Below are 17234 nucleotides of genomic sequence, written 5' to 3'. Positions count from 1 at the left end.
CCTCAGCTCCGAGCTGGGAAACCGGACAGATCCCAAACTGGGAAATGGAAACCTTTAAAATCCAACAAAAAACACATTTCTCTCACATCCAACCCGCGGTTCCATTGTCTCCGGAATTCCCCATTTTACTCACATTTATTGTACATTTTCTGCAGATCCCAACCCGCGGGAACCGTCCGTCTCTGTCCTCCTGCCCTCGGCTGAAGACGTCTCCGCTCAGAGATTCGTCTCCCTCAGCTGCTTAGTGAGAGGTTTCTCCCCCCGAGAGATCTTCGTCAAGTGGACCGTCAATGACAAGCCGGTGAATCCCGGGAACTACAAGATCACCGAGGTGATGGCGGAGAACGGCAATAGCTCCTTCTTCATGTACAGCCTGTTATCCATTGCAGCGGAGGAGTGGGCCAGCGGCGCTTCTTACTCCTGTGTGGTGGGACATGAAGCCATCCCCTTGAAGATCATCAACAGAACGGTTGATAAATCCAGCGGTAAACCGAGTTTTGTGAACATTTCCCTCGCTCTGATGGACACCGTCAATTCATGTCAATGAGAATCTGTCAATTGCATTTCGAACTAAAATAAAAATAATAAAAACTTTTTCCTCCAATTGTGATTTAAATGTACAGCCGCTTAATTAATGGAGCTTCCACTTTGCTGATATTAGATCTGTTCAATGAGACCCGGATTTCTACAGGTCTCAGCCCCAGGTCTGATACAACCAGAGCTCCCAGGTCAGATGCACCCTGGGTTAGAGACAGAATGAAACTCATTCATTACAGGATTAGTTTACTTTCCTCCGGCTGAGGAGAAATCGGACAATTCCCCATTTCAGACAAACAAACCCATCACATTTAGATCTCGGTGTTCCTGCTTCTCCCATTGTCCATCCCATTAAAATTAATGTCAGATTTAAATTGCTGTATCACACCCACTGGGAACTGAATTGAGGGTCACACAGAAACATGGACCAACAATCCCCAGTCAAAGAGAGGGGAAAGGGAAATTGTTAATCCACTGTCTCCCCACTTCCCCAACAAAGAGAGGGGGAGGGGCATTAGTCGATCCACTGCACCCCACTTACCCAACAGAGAGGGGGAGAGGCATTAGTTACTCCACTGTCTCCCCACTTCCCCAACAGAGTAAGGGGGAGGGGCGTTAGGTAATCCACTGTGCGCCCCCTTCCCCAACAGAGAGAGGGGGAGGGGCATTAGTTAACCCACTGTACACCCGCTTCCAACAATGAGTGGAGCGGCATTATTTAATCCACTGTACCCACACTTCCCCAACAAAGAGAGCAAAGGGGCAATACTAACCCATTTTACCTCCACATTCTCGACCAAAAGAGGAGGAAGGTGATGAGTGAACTCCCTCTATCTCCACCTCCAGCAGGGAGAACCCAAAGGCAATTTGCTGAGCTGACCAGAGAGAGGGAGATTATTAACTCAATATCTTCCCAGTCCCCAAGCAGGGAGTTTGGAAGTAAACCCTTCTCTAGACTAAGAACTCAGTTACTGACATTACAAGACGGCATGTAGCTTACTGGCTGAAGGGTTTAAAAGGCCACAATGACAAAGATGTTCTGAAAGTATCTATTTGTGCAACATAATTGTTTTAGCACTCTTGTTCGTCTTATCAGTATGCTAAAACCGATTCCCCATAATCCAAATCCAGACTGGTGATTGAATTCTCCCTGGGCTTTCACTGTTCTCTCCTGAGGCACCTCCTTGTATTTTTGCATTAGGTCACCTGATGTCAGCTTGCAACTCACAGAAAACACATTTATAAGCAGAAAGTTCAACATATTCTACATCGGTATCAATAATCAATGATACAAATACACAGACAGATTAAGACACAAACACTACACATACATGCACACAGACCCACACACGCTCACGCGTAGACACAAACACACATATAGACACACACATAGAAACACATGCATGAATATACACCCACGCACAACGAACCACACATATTTTGACACAAAAACACACGCAAACATGCGCAAAAATTCACAAACATGCACATAAACACAAAAAGACACATGTTCATACACACACAGACACACGTGCACATACACACACAAATCCACACACAAGCGGCTACACAAATGTACACAAACAGACACATACAGCCACATGTCCACACAGGTACACAAACACATAAAACCAGACAAGTAGGCTGACAGAAGAATATGAAACACAAATGTAACCAATAACATATACATTAGCAGAATTTCACGATGACAGAAATATTTCCATTCAAACAGAGACAATAATCCACATTAACACACTAATGGGCACACGTGGACCATATTAGCAGATTCGTACACACATTGACACGAACACACATGAATACACATGGGGTCATCAATACACATCAATAGATAGTTAGAAACAACCATCAACGCATAGATCGCACTGCTGCCTCACAGCGCCATAAACCCGGGTTCAATTCCAGCCTCGGGTGATTGTCGGTGTGGAGTTTCCACGTTCTCCCGGGTCTATTCCTGTTTCCACTGCGTGCTCCGGTTTCCTCCCACAGTCCAAGCATGTGCAGGTTAGGTGGATTGGCCATGCTATATTACCACTTAGTGCCCACAACGTTAGATGGTGTTACGAGGTTCTGGGGATAGTGCAGGGGCATGCGTCCAGGTAGAGTGCTCTTTCGGAGGGTCGGTGCAGACTCAATGGGCCAAATGGCCTCGTTCGGCACAGTAGGGATTATATGATGATGATTCTATGATGAAATACACACATCAACAAACACACAAACGCACTTATCCAGACACAAACATTAAGACACTGACATGCATGTTGAACGTATAAAGACACATTAACACTTTCATTACTAGGCAGGGAAGTATAAACTTATATTAACACAGGCATTAATATATAAACATACATTTCAACACACAAACACACACAATAAACACTCATATTTACACTGACAGAAGATAAACAAAGTTCACAGACAGGCGCTGACACACAAATACACAGATCAACACTCATTGACACATGAACACACACAGTGACACTTATAAAGACATCGGGACACACAAAAGAAGAGTAAAGCAAAACACGAATTTCGCATCTACACAGACACAAAAGCTAAGGAACAAACACAAACGTCAGGCAATGGCGGCACGGTGTCATAGTGGTTAGCACTGCTGCCTCACGCCACCATGGACCTGGGGTTCATCCCGCTCCTGGGTCTCTGTCCCAGTGGAGTTTCTCCGTGACCCGTGGGTCTCACCCCGACAACCCAAAGATGTGCAGGGTAGGTGGATTGGCCATGCTCACTTGCCCCTTAATTGGAAGAAAAAAGTTAAGGAGATCGATTTCTGAGTATCATGAACTCAACAGTAGATATGCAATGACAAATATATTGAAGAATGAATTAGCAGCGGGAGAAAATGAAGCGAGAATATTCAAAATATATCCTGGATTAATAAACAATCTGATTATATTTATTTGCTCGATCCCCGTAGATACCACAGACCACACCTGGACTGAAGACTATGAGGATGATAACGGGAACATCTGGACGACCGCTTCCACATTCATCACCCTGTTCTTCCTGAGCATTTCCTACAGCGCTGCAGTCACTCTGGTGAAGGTGAGAAGATTCAATCCACTCACACTTCAAACTGACAGAAGTCGTTTCAAAAATCTCTAAATGTTTGATTGATTAAAAACTCTAACATCAATGTCCCAGATCATAAACATCTGCTTCGTCATTTTCTCTCTCTTTTACAGATCAAGTGATCGGTTGACTTTCGGGCGCTGTAGATTTTCCTCAGCTGTTTATTATGGTCTGTGTGTGACAGAAATACAATATCTCCTCTTGGTGCCTCTCACAGTAAAATCCTCTCAGTTAATTATTCTGAATCTGTAACTGAAACAATCATGGACAGTATTTCTGTTTTTCAGTTTGAAATGTACGAGATAATTTTGGCTGTAATGTAATTGTAGCTAATAATTTCTCTCAATGTTATGCCTAAATAAGTAACTTATCTGGTACCTTATTTACAACAGTTGCCTTCCCTTTATGTTGTTCCTGTTTATGTGTTCCTGTTCTCTCTTTCTTGTGTCTGCTACAGTTGTACATACATTTGGCAGCTCAGAGGGCATGTGTTCTGTTCTCAGTGTGACCCTCAATCGTTATGTTCCCTTTTGTTAATTCAAAATAAGCTTTTCTGTAATATTTTCTCTGAAATTGTAATAAATATTAAATGAAAAATGAAGAAAATAAGACTTTGCTGAACTCCTTTCTCTAAGGTCCTTCGGCAGCGCGCCATTTCCCCGATTACACAGTTTTCTCCCCTTTCCCAGACAGATATTTCTCACCAGTCCTGTCTGGGATGTTTCTGAACTCAAGGCCCCAGTGAAAGAGCCACCGCGCCACCAAGCGGGCAATCCGGGTAACGACACCTTCACCTTTGCCTTATTTTGGTCAACTCCAGAGACAGAATGCCAGTTAAAGAATTCCACAGATTCACTGCCCTCTGAGAGAAGAAATGTCTCCTCATCGCTGTCCTAAATTTGAGACCCCCTTCCTCTGAGATTATGCCCTTTGGTCCTAGACTTTCCCACAAGTGGAAACACGATGATTTTTCAGGCTGTGTAACTGGTTAAAGCTCTTTCCACAGTCAGTTCACTGGAACACCCTCACTCAGGTGTGTGTTGCGTGAGTCTCGGTGCTTTTCCAGTCACACTGATGTTTCCACAGTCAGTTCACTGGAACACCCTCACTCAGGTGGGTGTGTGTCTCGGGGCTTTTCCAGTCACACTGATGTTTGAAATCACTTCCCACAGTCAGAACAGACAAGCACATTGACAGTTTGTGATATTTAAATCCTAATGAATTGAGTGACTGTCAGATTTCGATGTTATATTTGGTTCGAGTTGTCCAGCTGCCAATCCTCCCATTCTAATGCATGAAAAAGAAGTTTACAAAAATGATCACTGTAAGAATAGGATAGAAATTCACAACAGATCATTCTAGTTTCTATCGAACCTTCTTTCCTCTCTTGCTTTGCCCAAGCACGTGGTCCAGTCAAAATAAAAGACCAAAATCAGCTAGAAGTCCCAACAAAAGTGTAGGAACCTTCCTAACTGGACCAGAATATTGTTCACAGTGTCTCTGAAACACTCTGTCCGCTGAGGTATCCACTGGTTGTGGAAGGTGTCAAGCATTCCGGTGGATATCGGATGCTCCCTCTGCAGGGCCACTGGGAATAGACAAGACCACAGAACAGAAGTCGGCTGCCAGAGTAACCACCCACCCCCTCCATAATAATAATACTCTTTATTGTCATAAGTAGGCATACATTAACACTACAATGAAGTTACTGTGAAAAGCCCCTGGTTGCCACATTCCGGCGTCTGTTCAGATATATAGAGGGAGAATTCAGAATGTCCAATGCACCTAACAGCACGTCTTTCGGGACTTGTGGGAGGAAACCAGGGCACCCGGAGGAAACCCACGGGGAGAACGTGCAGACTCCGCACAGACAGTGATCCAAGCTGGGAATCGAACCTGGGACCCGTGAAGCAACAGTGCTAACCACTTTGCTGCCGTGCCGCCGATCCCACCCACCTACAATGCACTGTTTTAATCAGACCCAAGAGTAGATTCAGGATGTCACGCTCAGCACAAGGATACTAGATATTATAGACTGTAAGATCCACAAACTCTGCCAAGATGGCTGCAACTTAACATGTTATTATGGACATTAAACTGTGGGCAATATTCGATTCTGTGACCAATATTTAGTTAAACACGGATCTGAATAAGGAAAGTTTGCAGCCACCTGTGAAGTTTAAATGTCTTGTTGTGTCGGGATGAACCAGTATTTGAGGAATATGAAATCTCTGGAGTGTTGGTCTCCAAGTGTCAAATTGAACACTGGAGAATGAGCTCGAATTGGGGCAGAGATAAGCGTGAGTGAGCATCGTAAACTGCTATTGTATCGGAGTATTCTGGGTCCCAAAGTTTTAACTCTGCAGTTAATTGTCAGGGATGCAGTATAATAAACCCTGAACAAAGCGAATGTGTGTGTGAGAAGCATCTGGAGCACCAGGAACCAGCTGAACCAGCGGAGCTGAATGTCTCCCAGTGCAGCCACAGTACTGAACTTATTCCAGTTTCCAAGCCCACCTGAGAACCAACCTCCTGGCTATTCATCTACAAGAAGCTTCAGAGACTCATAAGAATCATTTGTTTCTAAAAACGCTTCACTCCAACTAAAGGATCAGCTCAACAAGAAGAGGCCTGCAGCGATATAACGATTGCAGTCTAGATTCCATTTTCATCATTACAGCTTCAACTTGACCTGTACCTAATTTCTGTGTATGTGTCAGTGGTTGTGAAAGAGAAGAGAGACTGAGATGTTCAAAGATGCAGGAAATAGTGTGATAATAAATAACCTTCTATCAGTTAAAAATCACCAGTAAGCTTGCTGCTGAAATGTATTTTAAATTTTAAAAAATCAATCAGAGAGTAAGAAAATATCACACAAACATCCTGATAATGGACTGGAAAGTCCGCGAAATGTAATCAAACGTAACATAACCCCCTTCAGGTAGCTATAAAGAGGCTGCAGACTCTCACACTCAATGTATCCGTGACCCACGGGACCTCCAGGCGACAAACATCAGGTTCAGCCTGGGAGTGGGTGAAACGTTTTAAAAATCTGGTCCCTGATATGTTTGATGAGCATTAGGACCCGGCTGGGAACAGAAACCTTCAGGTCCCGCCCACTCGCTGTTGCATCACCAAGACGCCAGCGCCTGCGCTCTGTTTCCCCAAGATGGCGGCTGTGAACCAGGGCCTGGTCCCGGGAGAGAGCAGACCGGCGGTGATGTGACCTGAGGATCACCACACCTCAGGCAAGGGGCCAGGTTGGGAAGGTGGTGCCTTCAGGAATAACTGGGAAGGTGATGTTTGGTCAGTTGCTGCAGTCTGTGTAGTGAAGGTGCTGTCACAGTGGTGTGAGGTGAGGAAGTACAGGATTATCACCCAGCAATGATCAATTAAGGGGAATGTAAATCCAGCTCAGGCTGCTTTCAGATTGGAAAGGGAGCTAAGGTGTGTCCTCCGAGCTGGTGAATGTTGTGGCTTTGGCAGTTTCTCTATAAACTCCTTCTCATTCATTCCCTCTCTTTACAGCACGGAAAGAGGCTCTTTGGCCCATTCACAATAATCTTTATTATTGTCACAAGTAGGCTTAAATTATAATAATCTTTATTATTAGGGGCTAGTTTAGCACAGGGCTAAAGAGCTGGCTTTTAAAGCAGACTAAGCATGGTTCAATTCCCGTACCAGTCTCCCTGAACAGGCGCCGGAATGTGACAACTCGGGGCTTTTCACAGTAACTTCATTTGAAGCCTACTTGTGACAATAAACGATTTTCATTTCATTTCACAAGTCGGCTTACATGAATACTGCAATGAAGTGACTGAAAATCCCCTAGTCGCCACACTCCGGCGCCTGTTCAGGTTCCCAGAGGGAGAATTCAGAATGTCCAATTCACCTAACAAGCTTGTCTTTCAGGACTTGTGGGAGGAAACCGGGACACCCGGAGGAAACCCATGCAGACACGGGGAGAACATGCAGACTCCAAACAGACAGTGACCCAAGCCGTAATCGAATCCAGGTCCCTGGTGCGTGAAGCAGCAATGCTACTGTGCCGCCCATAAAATTATTAGATTACTAAGTCTGGATGAATTGTGGAATTCCCACCTGTATTAGAATCCCAATTTGATGCTGTGGGAGACAGGGAGGAGATTTCATGGGCTCTGACCCAAAGTTTTAATTCCGCTCTGGCCACGGGGACAGCTAATGTGGTCCTACTATTTAAGAAAGATTGTAGAAGGGGCGGCATGTGGTGCAGTCGATAGCACTGGGACTGCGGTGCTGAGGATCCAGGTTTGAATCCTGGCCCTGGGTCACTGTTTGTGTGGAGTTTGCATATTCTCCCCATGTCTGCGTGGGTTTCACCCCCACAGCCCAACGATGTGCAGGTTAGGTGGATTGGCCATGCTAAATTGCCCCTTAATTGGAAAAAAAACAATTGGGTACTCTAAATTAAAGAAAAAAAGAACGTTTGTGGAGATAAGCCAGGTAACTGCAGACTAGTGAGCCCCATGTCAGTGGCAGGGAAACTATTGGAGAAAATTCTGATGCACTCTTATCTCCACTTGGCGAGGTTTGATCAGGAATAGTCAGCATGACACTGGCAGAGGGAGGTAATGCTGAACAAATTTGATTGCATTTTTTGAGCATGTGACCTGGTGTGTAGATGGGGTTTGTGCAGTTGATGCAGTATACATGGATTTCAATAAAGCATTTGACAAGATCCCACGTGGGAGACTTGCGAGTGACTCAAAGCTTGGCCGGGTGGTTAACAGTGAGGTAACAGGAAGATATAAACGGGATGGTCAAATGGAATTGAAACCTAAAAAGTGAGGTGACACACTTTGGAAGGGGTAATGTGACCAGGAAGTATTCAATGAGCAGCATGACACTGGGAAGTTCTGAGCAACAAAGGGACCTTGGCAAGTTTGTCCAGAGATCTCTGAACGTGGAAGGGCAGGTTAATAGGGTGGTGAAAAAGGCAGATGGGACATTACTGTGAGCATTTCTGCTCGCCACATTATAGGAAGGATGTGATTGGAGACAGTGCAGAGGAGGTTGCATGGGATGGAACATTTTAGTTATGAAGAGAGGTTGGATAGAACAAACAAAGAGCACAGAAACGTTCAGCACAGGAACAGGCCCTTCGGCCTTCCCAAGCCTGAACCTTCGGCCTTCCCAAGCCTGAACCTTCGGCCTTCCCAAGCCTGAACCTTCGGCCTTCCCAAGCCTGAACCTTCGGCCTTCCCAAGCCTGAACCTTCGGCCTTCCCAAGCCTGCACCGACCATGCTGCCCGTCTGACCTAAAGCCGTCTACTCCTCCGGGGTCTATATTCCTCTATTCCCAACCTATTCATGTATTTGTCAAGACATCCCTTAAATGTCACTATCGTACCTGCTTTCACCAGCACCTCTGGCAGTGAGTTCCAGGCACCCATTACCCTCTCTGTAAAAAAAACTTCCCTCGTACATGAAATGAAATGAAAATGAAAATCGCTTATTGTCACGAGTAGGCTTCAATGAAGTTACTGTGAAAAGCCCCTAGTCGCCACATTCCGGCGCCTGTTCGGGGAGGCTGGTACGGGAATCGAACCGTGCTGCTGGCCTGCCTTGGTCTGCTTTAAATGCCAGCGATTTAGCCCAGTGTGCTAAGCCAGCCCCTCTAAACTTTGCCCCTCACACCTTAAACCTGTGTCTCCCAGTAATTGACTCTTCCACCCTGGAAAAAAGTTTCTGACCATCTTCACTGTCCATGCCCCTCATAATTTTGTAGACTTCTATCAGGTCGCCCCTCAACCTCCGTCTTCCAGTGAGAACAAACCAAGTATCTCCAACCCATCCTTATAGCTAATGCCCTCCATACCAGGCAACATCCTGGTAAATCCTTTCTGTATCCTCTCCAAAGTCTCCACATCTTTCTGGTTGTATGGCAACCAGAATTGAACACTATATTCCAAGTGTGGCCTCACTGAGGTTCTGTAAGTCTGCAACATGACTTGCCAATTTTTAAACTCAATTCCCCGGCCAATGAAGGCAAGCATGCCATTTGTGTTCTTAACTACCTTCTCCACCTACGATGCCCTTTCAGTGGCCTGTGGACCTGTACACCTAGATCCCTCTGCCTGTCAATACTCTTAAGGGTTCTGCCATTTACTGTATATTTCCCTCCCTGTATTAGACCTTCCAAAATACATTACCTCACATTTGTCTGGAATAAACTCCATCTGCCATTTTGCCACCAAAGTCTCCAACAGATCTATATTCTGCAGAATCCTCTGACAGTCCACATCGCTATCCGCAATTCCACCATCTTTGTGTCGTCTGCAAACTTACTAATCAAAGCAATTACATTTTCCTCCAAATCATTTATATATACTACAAACAACACAGGTCGCAGCACTGATCCCTACGGAACACCACTGGTCACAGCCATCCATTCAGAAAAGCACCCTTCTACTGCTATCCTTTGTCGTCTATGACCGAGCCAGTGCTATACCGATCTTATCACCTCTGATCCTGTGTGACTTCACCTTCTGTACCAGTCTGCCAAGGGTCTTACTACCTTCATCAATCATCTCCATCACTTCCTCGAAAAACTTGATCAAGCTAGTGAGACACAGTCTCTCCTTCACAAACCATGCTGCCTCTCGCTGGTACGTCCATGTGCTTCAAAATGGCAGCAAATCCTGTCTCGAAGAATCCTCTCCAATAATTTCCCTACCACTGACGTAAAGTTCACCAGATTGTAACTTCCTGGATTATCCTGGATTTTCCTTTTAATTTTCTGGGTTATGCTATAGGCTTGGGTTGTTTTCATTGGAGCCGAGAAGGGTGGGGGTGGGGGTGGGGGGGAGGGTGACCTGATCAAGGTGTACAAGATTATTGGGGTGTACAAGATTATTAGGGGCTTGGACAGGGTGGATAGGGAGCAGCTGTTCCCCTCAGTTGAAGGTCAGTCACGAGGGGACACGAGCTCATGGTGAGGGGCAGGAGGTTTAGGGGGGTTTTGAGAAATAAACTTTTTACCCAGAGGGTGGTGACGGTTTGGAATGCACTGCCTGGAAGGGTGGGAGAGGCGGGTTAAAAAGTACCTGGGTGAACACTTGGCAGGTCATAACATTCAAGGCTATGGGTCAAGTGCTGGCAAATGGAATCAGGTCGGTCAGGTGTTTTGCCAGTGTCGGTGCAGACTCAATAGGCAGAAGGGCCTCTTCACTGTTGCTGATGATACAAAGTTAGATGGCATCATGGACAGCCTAGATGATGGCATCAAATTGCAAGGAGATATTGACAGACTAGGTGAATGGGCAAAATTGTGACAAATGGAATTCCATGTAATCAACTCGATTACAACTGCAATTGACTCAATGGGCCAAATGGCCTCCTTCTGCACTGTAAATTCTATGATCTATGAAGTGTGAAGTTATACGTTTTGAACCAACAAAGAATAGAACAGAATATTTTCTAAATGGAAAGAGGTTAAGTACAGTGGATGGCGAAGAGTGTGGGGGTTGAGATGCACAGATCCCTAAACTGCCAGGAACAAGGGCAGAAAATAATCAAAAAGGCGAATGGAATGCTGGCATTTACATAGAATCAGAGAATATACAGAGCAGAAGGAGGCCATTCGGACCATCGAGTCTGCACCGGCCCTTGGAAACAGCACCCTGCCTAAGCCCAAATTCCACCCTTTCCCCGTAACCCCACCTAACCTTTTGGATACTAAGGGGCAATTTAGCATGGCCAACCCACCTAACCTGCCCATCTTTGGACAGTGGGAGGAAACCGGAGCACCCGGAGGACACCCACGCACACACGGGGAGAAAGTAAAATCTCGACACAGACAGTCACCCGAGGTCGGAATTGAACCTGGGACCCTGGAGCTGTGAGGTAGCAGTGCTAACCACTGTACAACCATGCCGCCTATCTGGAGGATTGGAGTATAAAGACTCAGAGGTTATGCTGCAGCTGTACAAGACCCCACTTGGAGAACTGAGAGCAGGTCTGCGCACCACACCTTAGGGAAGATATTTTAGCCTTGGAGGGAATGAAACACAGGTTTACTAAGACGATACCCCACAATACCTGGACTACAGGGGTTGGGTTATGAGGAGAGATTACACAAATTAGGCCTGTTTTTGCTAGAATTTAGAAGATTAAGGTGTGATCTGATTGAAGTATTTATGATATTAACAGGGAAAGACAGGGTCGATGAAGATAAACTATTTCCACTGGTTGGAGGTTCTAAAACTGGGGATCAGTGTCTAAAAATCAGGGCTAGACCGTTCAGTAGAGATGTTAGGAAGAACTTCTTCACACACAGGGTGGGAGAGGTTTGGAACTCTCTCCCACGAACAGCAGTTGAAGCTGGATCAGTTGTTAATTTTACATCTGAAATAGATAGACTTTTGTTCAGCAAAGATATTCAGGGATATGGAGTTAGGTCACAGATCAGCCATCATCTCATTAAATGGCAGGACAGACTCGAGGGGCTGAATGGCCTACTCCTGTCCCGATGTGAATTTCTGTGGTTCTGAAATTCAGACAACACCATGATGGGGAAAGAGTCCGGATTAGAACCTGAGTTAGTCCAAGCTGCAAACCATCTCTCCAGATCCTTGCCGTTTATGGATTTGATGAAGACCAAGGCAATAGTTGGATTATTGAAAGACTTGACGGAGTTGTTCGATACCATTTTTCGGGTTGCAGGATAAAGCCTGACGTAATTCACTCCCCACAGCCTTGAGCTGCCTTTGAACTTCATCGAAGTCTCGACGCTTCGTTTCTGTTGCTGCCGAAAAGTCCTGGAAGAAGTAAATCTTCACTCCCTCCTGGAGCCAGACGCCACCTCACCGTACCCGTCTCCAGGACCTTCTGCCGATCTTTCAAATTGTGGAAGTGAATGATTACAGGCCTGGGATGAAAACTATCCCTCACCCTCAAGAGACAGGATACGTTGCACCCTTTCTAATTTGAAACGCCCAGGCTTCACATCCAGCTGAGAAAACATGGAAGTCGGTCCTCAAAGAACCTAACGGGAGCCTTACCCTCCACACTAAATGGACAGAAAATAACATAATTTATAGGCAGCACAGTAGCACAATGGTTAGCACTGTAGCTTCACAGCTTCAGGGTTCCAGGTTCGATTCCCGGCTTGGGTCACTGACTGTGCAGAGTCTGCACGTTCTCCCCGTGTCAACGTGGGTTTCCTTCGGGTGCTCCGGTTTCCTCCCACAGTCCAAAGATATGCAGGTTCGGTGGATTGGCCACGATAAATTGCCCTCAGTGTCCAAATAAAATGTTAGGTGGGGTTACTGGGTTATGGGGATGGGGTGGAGGTATGGGCTTGGTTGGGGTGCTGTTTCCAAGGTGCAGACTCGATGGGCCAAGTGGCCTCCTACACTGTAAATTCGATAATGACCATCTGACAGGCAATGACTCGGATGTTCGTTCTCCGACCCTCGGTTCTCCCAAGTCCTCCAGGATCTCCGCCAGCCACGCGGCTGGTTTTCAAAGGATTGAATTCTTGCCTCCGTCGAGGAGGCACCTTGCAGAACGTTCAGGATTCTTTCCTCCGGTCCTCATGAGCTCATAGATATTGAGGCAGCACACTCCGCCTCTGGTCAATAACAGGGATAATGTCGGCAGTTATAATTTTCACCGCTTCTGAGAGAGCCCCGGAGAGGGTGAGACCTCCTGAGGGTCAGGCCGTCATGTTGAAAAGGCTGGCCATTCCCGCTGAATCCACCTGCGCTGTTTTATCGACGCATTTCTTCACTTTTACTGGCATAATCCTACCAAACCAAACTCTGAGTCTTCCAAAGACATCATAACAAATATGAATTCAAGGATTAGGTAGATGAGTGGCGGGCAATCAGGATAAGTGACAGATTATAGGTTAGTGGCACCAGAACCTGCGGAAAAGCAGCTCCCGCAGCACATGCCCGACACCCACCACAGACAGATTTCTGATTGATGAGGATGTTGAGTGTTATCGGGAACTGGCAGATAGATGGAGAGAAAGTTGAAATGAGAAGGGATTTCTTTATGAAGGTTTGGAATTCTCTACCCCCGAGGATTCTGGTGCTTCAGTCATTAAGTATTTTCAAGTCACAGATTGATAGGTTTCTAGATATTGAAGATATCGAGGGATATGGGGATAGTGTGGGAAAACGGTGCTGAGGTAGATCGGCCAATGATCCCATTGACTGGTTCAGGCTCGATGGGCTGAATGGTCGACTGCAGCTCATATTTTTTCTGATCTCCTGGACAGGAAGCTGTGAGCTTGGATCTGTCAATCAGCCTGAATCAGCACCTTCAGGAGAATAGGGAGGGTGAATATTAGATACAGCAGAGTGAGAATGGAGGGAGTGTGTGGGATGGAGATTTACAGCTTTCGGGGAATAAGAGAGAGGAAAATATGTTCCATTTAATTAGAATTATTCTTCTGAGTTTCTATCCTGTACTGACAGTGATGAATTTTGTATTTTTTTTACAGGATATTCAACGAAGAGGAATTACAGACAGAAATCTAAACAGTCAAGTCTCGATCTGACTGAGTCACTCGATTCCTTAGGCCTTTGAATCAAGAAGGAGAAACATTTACCCAAACTGTCAGCTTCTTAAGATTTGAAACATCAGTGTGACTGGAAAAGCACCGAGAGCCACACAACACGCACCCGAGTGAGAGTGTTCCAGTGAACTGACTGTGGAAAGAACTTCAAGGTGTGACACAGCCTGAAAAAACATCACACTATTCACAGTGAGGAGAGACAGTGCACATGGTCTGCGTGCAGACAAGGCTTCCGCTGACTGTCCAATCTGGAGAGACACGAGGGGACCCAAAACATGGAGAAACCGTGGAAATGTGGGGACTGTGGGAAGGGATTCAGATTCCCATCTCAGCTGGAGACTCATCGACGCAGTCACACTGGGGAGAGACCGTTCACCTGCTCTCAGTGTGGTAAGGGATTCACACAGTTCTCCAGCCTGCAGACACACCAGCGAGTTCACACTGGGGAGACGCCATTCACCTGCTCAAAATGTGGTAAGGGATTGACTCAGTTATCCAGTCTGCAGACACATCAGCGAGTTCACACTGGGGAGAGACCCTTCACCTGCTCTCAGTGTGGGAAGGGGTTCAATGATTCATCCAACCTGCCGAGACATCAGCGAGTTCACTCTGGGGAGAGGCAATTCACCTGCCCTCAGTGTCGAAAAAGATTCAGTGATTCATCCACCCTGCAAATACATCAGCGAGTTCACACTGGGGAAAGGCCATTCACCTGCTCTCAATGTGGGAAAGGATTTACTCAATTATCTCACCTGCGAAGACACCAGTGAGTTCACACTGGGGAGAGGCCATTCACCTGCCCTCAGTGTGGGAAAGGATTTACTCGAGCATTCAACCTGCAGTCACACCAGCGAGTTCACACTGGGGAGACGCCGCCCACCTCTCAATGTGAGACGGGATTGCATGCTTGATCGGACCTGCAGTGACACCAACAATTTCACAATTGATTACAGGGGTTGGATTCTGCTGTTATTGTTTCTGCTCTACACCCAGGACTGCATTTTGTTCATTCTGACAGGTGGTCAGTGGGGATGGTCGGAGGGTTTCTTTCTGCTGGACTGGCCGGTCTCACCACTTTGCCTCCAGTGGGCAGATGCACTTTGAGCCTTGTTGCTAATACCTGGCTTCAAATTGCACAAGGATCATAGAGTGAATGGATGTTTGGAAGTTGAAGATATTTTGTTTCCATTTCTGTTCGGAACCCCCCCAAAGCCATGTTGCCATGGAGATGGGCCTGGGTGGTTACAGGGTTCTTTTGTTTATGTTATCTGGGCGTTCCTCACAGAAGAAAACTATCAGGGTATGAGGGGCAAGTTGCCTGAGGTGGACTGGGAAACTGATTGGTACAAGGAGTACCTAATATTTCAGGAATGATTACATATTTATCAGGGGTCAGTTAGCTCAGTTGGCTGGACGACTGGTTCGTGATGCAGAGCAAAGCCAACAGTGCGGATTCAACTCCCGTACCGGCTGAGTTTATTCATGAAGGCCCCGCCTTCTCAACCAGGCCCCTCGCCTGAGGTGTGCTGACCCTCAGGTTAAATCACCTCCAGTCAGCTCTCTCTCTGTCAAAGGTGAGAGCAGCCTATGGACCTCTGGGATTTTTGCAACTTTTATTTCACATATATACAACAAATATAGATTCCTTTAAGGAACAAAAATCTAACAGGAAAAGTGATGTAACCGTGGCTAACAAGAAAAGTTAAAGATTCCATGAGATCCATTAGAATTCAGCAAAGGGGGACCAAGAAACTGATGGGAGCAAACTGGCAAGAAACATAAAAACTGACTGGAAAAGCTTCTCCAGGAATGTGAAAAGGAAAAGATTAGCAAAGACCAATGTGGGTCCATTCCAGGCAGAGACAGGAGAGTTTATAATGGGGAGTAAGGAAATGCAGAGAAACTGAACAATGTGTGTCTGTCTTCACAGAGGAAGATACAGAAATTGTCCCCAAAACACCAGAGAACCAAGGGACTGGTGGAGATTAGTATTGGTGAAAAAGTCGTACTGGAGAAATTAATGGGGCTGAAAGTGAATAAAACTCCAAAAGCTGATCCACATCCCAGAGTGTTGAACGAGGAGGCTGTAGAGATCTCGATTCCTCATTCTAAATTCTCCTGACTCTATCTGGAACGGACAAAACTTTTGTCCAAGCCAAATGTTTCCTTTTTACGTAGCCACAGAAGCTTTTACAATCCATTTTCATGTATTTTGCCAGTTCACATTCTATTCTATTCTTTTTTTTCCTCGGTGTCTTAGTCGAAGAACGGAAGTAAATCCTCTGGAAGGGGTCATCATTTTGGACAGGTTCTGAGACAATTCAGTTTCGACTTCCAGGACAGAGTAACTATAATCTTGGAATGTGATTTTAGATTGTGTAACAGGACAAAGTTCTATTTTGTACTTTACTGTGTAATTTTCCGAGTTGAAGTAGCTTCTAGTTTGTTTGTTTGTTGCATTAAAAGTCATAAAACTTGAAGTCCCGTCGTGTGATCCTTTAATTTGTTGACTGGGAATTTGATTTTTTTCTAAGAAAGTTGCTGACATTTATGGGGGTCCTAATCCACAAGTTTTGTCTTCCTATTTGAGCCTCGGGCACCTTTCTGTCTCTATTGCTCGTGTCAGTGACAGCCAGGTGATGGAGCTGATGGCTGAATTTAGCTGAGAATAACGGGACCTGTGCCCCAGTTGGGGAACTGCCATGGGCGTCGCTAATAGAGACAGGAATGTGCTGGAGGACTGACTGGGAACTGCACCTCCAACCAATCAGGGTTCAGGGGTGAGGGTGACCAGGGCTGACGGTGATGCAACGCCCAGGGTTCAGTGCCCGTGTCCAAAGCGGGTAGTCACGGGAACAGGGTACAGAGGAGCCGAAGGGAAACCATTTGGGACCAGAACATTGTGAACATCCTGTTACTCTGGTTGTCTTTGATCCTCAAGTAATTTTCTGTTAGATTTTTTAACCATGTTCTGTTTCGTGAATAAACTTTTAACAGGAAAATATTTGAATTTGTTGGACTT

General features: G+C 45.8%; 1 protein-coding gene and 1 long non-coding RNA gene across 3 annotated transcripts in view; one reads left to right on the top strand and one right to left on the bottom strand.

Moving 5' to 3' along the window:
* The window catches only part of LOC140421475 (uncharacterized), an 856937-nt gene that overhangs the window by 13463 nt on the left and 826240 nt on the right, over nt 1-17234 (bottom strand). The gene's annotated exons all lie outside the window — the stretch shown is intronic.
* LOC140421503 (uncharacterized) lies at nt 6808-16692 on the top strand. Its single transcript, XR_011946857.1, has 2 exons — nt 6808-7000; nt 14138-16692. It is a non-coding gene; the product is annotated as an uncharacterized lncRNA (long non-coding RNA).

Source organism: Scyliorhinus torazame, chromosome 5 (assembly GCF_047496885.1).
Source record: "Scyliorhinus torazame isolate Kashiwa2021f chromosome 5, sScyTor2.1, whole genome shotgun sequence".
Taxonomy (NCBI): domain Eukaryota; kingdom Metazoa; phylum Chordata; class Chondrichthyes; order Carcharhiniformes; family Scyliorhinidae; genus Scyliorhinus; species Scyliorhinus torazame.
Note: the sequence above shows the minus strand (reverse complement) of the source record. Positions and strands in the feature narration are given on the sequence as shown.